Source organism: Acinonyx jubatus, chromosome X (assembly GCF_027475565.1).
Source record: "Acinonyx jubatus isolate Ajub_Pintada_27869175 chromosome X, VMU_Ajub_asm_v1.0, whole genome shotgun sequence".
Taxonomy (NCBI): Eukaryota; Metazoa; Chordata; class Mammalia; order Carnivora; family Felidae; genus Acinonyx; species Acinonyx jubatus.
The window spans coordinates 89972372-89979463 of NC_069389.1; positions in this window are offsets into that span (position 1 = coordinate 89972372).

Sequence of the window (7092 nt, forward strand, 5' to 3'; positions counted from 1 at the left end):
AGTCTTTAAATAGATATTAAGATTAAATGAGATCATAGGGGGGTTCCCTAATCCAATATATCTGATGTCTCTATAAGAAGAGGAAGAAAGAGACCAGTGATGCATGCACACCAAAAACAGCCCATGTGAGGACACAGTGAGAAGGCCAACTTTGCTTACACCTTGATCGTGGGCTTCTAGCCTCCAGAATTGTGAGAAAATAAATTTCCATTGTTTAATCCATCCAGTCTGTGGTATTTTATTACGGTAGCCCTCGCAAACCAATATAAATCTCTCTAGTAGATGTTTCATTGTTGTAATTGTATTTTTGGTTCCAGAATTCTTATGTCTTTTAAAAGAAAATAATTTCTATGTCTTCATTAATATTTTCTATTTGGTGAGACATTATTCTCATACATTTCTTTAATTATTTAGGCATCATTTCTTTTAGCTCTTTGACTATATATACTTCATTTAAAATCTTTGTCTAGTAAGTCCAACTTTTGGGTTTCCTCAGGAATAGTTTCTGTTGGGTACCTTCCCTCCTATGTATGGGCATACTTGTTTCTTTGCATATCACAGAGTCACTTTTTGTTGTTGTCCAAAACCCCACATTTTAAATAATATAATATGGCAACTCTGGATAGATATCTTCTCTGTCTTTGTTGGCATTGCTGATTGTTGTTGTTATTGTTGCTACTTTATTATTGCCATCGTTGTTTAGTAACTTTTCTGAACTAATTCAATAAAGTTTGTATTCCTTTTCAAATGTGTATTTGTATTCCTTTTCAAATGTGGCTACTGAAATCCTTGCTTGGTTAGCTTAATGGTCTCTAATGATTGGAAAGATATTTCCTTAAGTCTTTGCAATCAATAATTCTCCAAGTCTTTGTCAAGAGGCTTTGTGTGTGTGTTGGGACACACTTTCAATGCTAAGTCAGGTAGTTTACAACTACCTTTGTCCTTCACTTTCTGATTGTGCATTACCTCAAGGTAAGCCTAATGTGAGAGCTTGGGGCCTTCTCAGGTCTTTCGCGAACCACCTTACATATGTGCATGGCCTGCATCATTCCCCAGAATTTATTTAAGCTTTTTCAACATGCTTCTGAACCTCTCATTCCCTATCTTTTCTTAAGATTTCTGGTTAGCTCATTGTTTGCTCCAACTGTTATCACCACTTCAGGCAGTTCTGTAGTTAAACAATCATCACTGCTTGTCTTTCTTTGATAGACACTCTCAGGAAAAAGGCTATTTCCACTAGGTGACCTCTGGGTCAGGTCAAATAAAGAAGTCTTGTGAGTGAGATTTTTCAGGGGACTGCCAGGCAGATCCAGTCATGTCAAATACGCTGGAAATTGGCCTTTGGAAGAGGTCATACCTTCTCCAGTGGCTACTAGACTGCTGGTTTTCACCATGATTGTGGCATACTGATTTTTAAGGCTACTTCAGGGCTGAGAGGAGAGAAATAGGACTTGGGCAGAATAAAACACCTCAAAGCTGGATGTTTTTACTGAGATTCAGAGCTTCTCTTGAATCTCCCTGGATTCTCCCTTGAATCTCCCTGGATGTCTATAAGCCTTTTGTTCATTTCCCAAACTTTTAAAAATGTCGATTTGATGGGGTTTTTTTTTGCCAATGTTCTTGTTGTTTTTATAAGATGATTGCTTTTAGGAGTTCTTACTTTGCCATTCCTGTTATCACTCCTATTAATTTCTTATTTAATATATTCGTGGTCACCAAATTTATTCTTCATGCTTTCAATCGTTCTAAAATTATTGAGAATTAGTTTATGGCTTCTCATGCGATCCATACTATTGTATATACTACGGATAGTTGAAAAAAATTGGAATTTTGCCATCAGTTCTAATGCTCTTTTATGGCAAATTGTTAAAATTGCTACTAAAATATTCTATGTCATTACTAATTTATCTAATTATCATATCAGTTTATAAAAAAGGAATGTGAAAATACTTATAATTTTGAATTCATCTAATTTTCCCTTTAGTTTCTTATATTTTTTGCTTCACATGTTTTAAAGCACTATTTGTTGATAGTTACGTACATTTTCATGGGTTCTTGATCATTTGACTTTGTATCTCTAGTCATGTTCTTTCTCTTGAAGGGCCTTTTGTCTAATATACACATAGAACGTTAGTTTTCTTTTGGTTAGTGTTTGTGTACTGTGAAGTTTTCTATCCTTGTACTTTCATCCTGTGTGTGCCTTTACATTTCAAGGGTTTCTGTAAACCCCATGTAGTTAGTGTTTATACTCTTTTAGTGAATCTCACAATCTCTTTTTTTTTTTATTTTTTTTAACGTTTATTTATTTTTGAGACAGAGAGAGACAGAGCATGAACGGGGGAGGGTCAGAGAGAGGGAGACACAGAATCTGAAACAGGCTCCAGGCTCCGAGCTGTCAGCACAGAGCCCGACGCGGGCTTGAACTCACGAACTGTGAGATCATGGCCTGAGGTGAAGTCGGACGCTTAACCGACCGAGCCACCCAGGCGCCCTTCACAATCTCTTTTTAATTACAGTGTTTGATTCATTCACACATAATGTAATCACGTGCTTGCGTTTCAGGCTACTTGATAGCTATGTTTTATTTCACCCATCTGCTCTTTCTTTCTCCGTCCTTCCTTACCTTCTTCAGCATTTCTCAACCGTTTAAAAAATATTTTATTGTATCTCGTCTATTTACTTAATTTTATTTTGTATAATTTTAGTGGTTTCTAGGGAGGTTACAGTATCTAACTTATTACAAGATGCCTTCAAATAACTTTATACCATTTCATGAAAAATCAAGGTACATTACAATAGGATAATGCCATTTAGACTTTCCTTCCTTTGCGGCCTCAAAGTTTTCCTAGTTTATTTTGTATATTTATGTTATTTTATAAACCCTCAATACATAGTGACTTTTTTTTCATTTCGATGAGTTACTTACATTTTAAAGAAAAGCAATACTCACGTATAAAGCATAAAATAATAAACAATTAAAACGATCTGCTATTTTTCATTCCTTCCTGCTTAGAAAGCTTCTTTTAGCATTACTTGCATTGTATGTCTGGTAAAGATGAATTCTTTTAGCTTTTGTCTATCTAAAAGTGTATTTACTTTGCTGTCATATGTGAAGGACGTTTTTGCTGAATATAGAATTCATGGTTGACAGCTTTTTCCCCTCAGGACTTTACAAAGACATTGCTCCATTTTGTCCTGTGTTTGGTCATTTGTATCAAGAAGTCGGCCAACATTCTTGACATTGTATCGCTTTATCCAATGTGTCTTTTTTTCCTGTTTGTCCGGTAAGAACTTCTTTTCATCTTAGCTCTTAAGCAGTTCTCTGTGAAGAGCTTACATGTGGGCTCCGTTGTATTTTTTCCTTCATAAGCTTGGCTAAATGACTAAATACCATTTATCATTTTTAGAAAACGTTTTAGCTGCTTTCTCTTCATGTGTTTCTTCTGCCTCATCCTCTGGCTACTCCTCTCTGGCACTCTAATTACATATATGTTATGTCATATAACATTACCCTACATATTTCACTTGCTTGGTTTGCTTTTGTTTCACCTTTATCCAAATTCAATGACGTTTTCCTCTGCTGTGCCAGTCTGCTGTTAGGCCCATCAAACTTACTCTTCCTCTCTGATATTGTCCCTTTCACTGTTAGTGTTCCCATTTATTGTTATTATCTTGTTTTATTTTATGCTTACAGTTTCCACTTACGCAGTTAAATTCCCTCTCTGGTGTCTGCCTTTTCCACTGGACCCTTTCCTATAATATTTATTTTTGAGGCACTTTTTGTTCATCTGAACACCTTGGCCGTCTTTTGATCTGTTTCTCTTAGCTACTTTGGCTTTGTTTCAGTCTCATGTAGATTCAGTTTACCACTGGATGTAATTGTTTTTCAGGATGGGGTTCTGGTTTCCTCCTCAGAATTGCTGGAAGTGTGAGCAGTTGTATGATTCTGGGGCTGTTAATGCTTTACAGCTTTGCTGACAGTTTTTGGGTCTGTGCAAACTTCTCTTTGCTTTGCAGCGCCCCCCTCCACTCTCCAACCTTGCATTCACCACTATAGGGAGTCTCAATCCGGCTGATTAGTTGCTGGCCTTCAGAGAGTCATTGTAGCATACTCCGTGAAACCAGAGTGCATCAGAAGGATTGATCTCAGCTCCCCGGCCTTGCCTCTGCTTTTTAATATTTTTTTAATGTTTATTTATCTCTGAGAGAGAGAGAGAGAGAGAGAGAGAGAGAGAGAGAGAGAGAGAGAGAGTGAACGGGGGAGCAGCAGAGAGAGAAGGAGACACAGAATCCCAAGCAGGCTCCAGGCTCCGAGCCGTCAGCACAGAGCCCGATGCGGGCCTTGAACTCACAAACCGCAAGATCGTGACCTGAGCCGAAGTTGGCCACTTAACTGACTGAGCCACCCAGGCGCCCCACGCCACCTCTGCTTTTAACATATTTCCTTTGTGTTATCAGTGAAGGTCCATGGCAAAGAGTTGGTGGGTGACTAGGGCATGATTGTAAGTTTACTTAGTGTTTGATATTTTTTGCAAGACATGCTGATCTATCACGTGAGCCTATACTTTGGCATCATGGTTGTTTATAAGTCTTGCTGGCTTCTCTTTACCAGTCTCTGTTTGATTATGTCTGCCTCCTCTGGCCTATTTAAGGGTAAATGTAGCTATAGGTTTCTTCCCTACTTGGGAGTACTTGTCACTTTCTGGAGATTATTTAATTTAGTTTTACTTTTGTTTCAGGTCTTCAGTGAATTTTGAGTGTGATTATTTTCCAGCTTACTTGGATTGTTTACATCATTAGGGTAGGAATATTGGCTTTTTGCAATTTTCTATATTGTATGTGTAAGTCCATTATATTTTAATAAAGGATTTATCAAACTTAAATTTACTTCGATTTACAAGTATACGAAATTTATTATTTATTGCTTCTCAAACTCGTGAAACCCGTGGAATCAATAAAACCACAAATGGCATAAACCCAGGGATCATCCTAGGTGGACCTACTCTTCAGCTCAGCCCTGTATATTATAATTTGTTTCCTAGATCGTGAATAAAGAGCAGATAAGAGTTTGAATCCTGTCAGGGCTTGAATGCGACACCCTTTAAAAGAGGAAAACAAAAAAGAAAATTACACTCTTTTTTTGCCTCACAGGCTCCTTAGAGCTATCCGAAGTGTGTCTCTGAATTTAACAGTTATAAATGAGGACATACCTCACTTTCTTTTAAGTTTCATTTGATTATTTGCACAATGTAGGGAATCGCTAGCTCAGAGACCGTAATGTCCATTGAACACGCTCATTTCTGCCTCTCTGCTTATCCAGATCTTACCTTTCCCTCAAGATCAAAAAGTCTTTCTTTGCTGAAAGTGGAGACCTTATGATTTTTTTTGATCTGGGTCAGCGACCCCTCTTTGTACACATGTCCACACACACATACAACTCAAGTGCTTACCTATTTTACATGCCAGACTCGCATATTTAGGGTATAAGAATTTATGGGAGTCCGTGAACATCTAAGGCATTCATTATAGTTATAATAATGTGAATTTTTTGATAATATGAAATTTAAAAAATACATAGTTCACATTATCTAGACACATCCAGAATAGTAAAATATCAAGCTTATGTTAGAAGTTTCACATTTTCCTTACAAATTTCTCTAAACTAAAACTGTTACAGTTTAAATACCAACAGATAGGGGCGCCTGGGTGGCTCAGGCGGTTAAGCGTCCGACTTCGGCTCAGGTCATGATCTCACGGTCCGTGAGTCGAGCCCCACGTCGGGCTCTGTGCTGACCGCCCAGAGCCTGGAGCCCGTTTCAGATTCTGCGTCTCCCTCTCTCTCTGCCCCTCCCCTGTTCATGCTCTGTCTCTCTCTGTCTCAAAAATAAATAAACGTTAAAAAAAATTTAAAAATAAATACCAACAGATAGATTCTCAGTATACATATTTAAAATTGGTTTGTCTTTTATTAACTTGAATGCTGAAGGTTTCTCTGTTGCATATTTTAGACAAATAAAATGATGAAATATGGTTATAACTTTCTTTTAATCATTTTCAGAATTAATATTTGCTTTCTCAAGTCCTTTATACATCTTTCCTTTTTATCTTGACATTGTGATCTTGCCTGGCTCGTGTTTTGCTTGGTTGCTATAGAAATAGAGTGTATGCAAAATCTTGTGTTTATTTTTGCATTTTGTTTGATTGGAAAGGGCAGAAAGCAGATCTCTCTGGATGTGTTAGGACAAGATGTTAGGTCTGTTCATCACTTTAACATGCTCACCCCCAGACATTCGTTGTGCCTCCATAAATGAAAAGTGTTCATGATGCTTGCTACTAATAATGCAACTCAGACTGAATACCAAGAGACCTTTCTTTTCCCTGAAGAGCGATAACTCATTCGCAGAAACTGGTTTGGAGGGTAAAGGAAAGGAGAGTTGTATCAAACTGGCCAATTTGGTAGTAGGTATTTGAATTGATTCTGGTATTCAGTTAGTAGTGGGTTGTTTTCACAATGGCCAGTTGTTGGACAGAATTTATCAAGTTATAAATGAGCTCAGTCTCAAGATTCATTTGGCTCCTGATATCTACTGTGCTTCTCCAGGGATGCTTTAGGTCAATACAGTCAGATTGTGTTCACAATTTCTTGAAGGTCTCTGTGTTTTCTGTAAGTTAGGGGTTACCGTGAGAAGTAGCTTGATTTTCTGTAGAGAGAGGTAATTCAACAAGGCTGACCATTTCTATCACAAAGATAGCTGGAAATAATTAGAAAAAGCACCAATCTATTCTAACTTCTCCTTGATGTTTTTATGATAAGAAAACCAATTTAGGACTAATAGAATACTGAGAGAAGCCTTTTGAAATCTTCTCTTGATGTAAAGTAGATCAATTAAATTAGCTTTAAGATTCTTTATTTTGGTACCCCACTGGGCTCCTTTCACATGGCCTTATAAAAAAGTATAGAACAATCCAGTGATTTTCTAGGATCAACACATAGAGGGATTACATTATGGGACAATTCCTAGTTGTGATTTCTACTCTTTTTTTGTTGTTGTTGTTCAGTTTAGAATCATAGGAGTGGTACCTCGGCTGAAT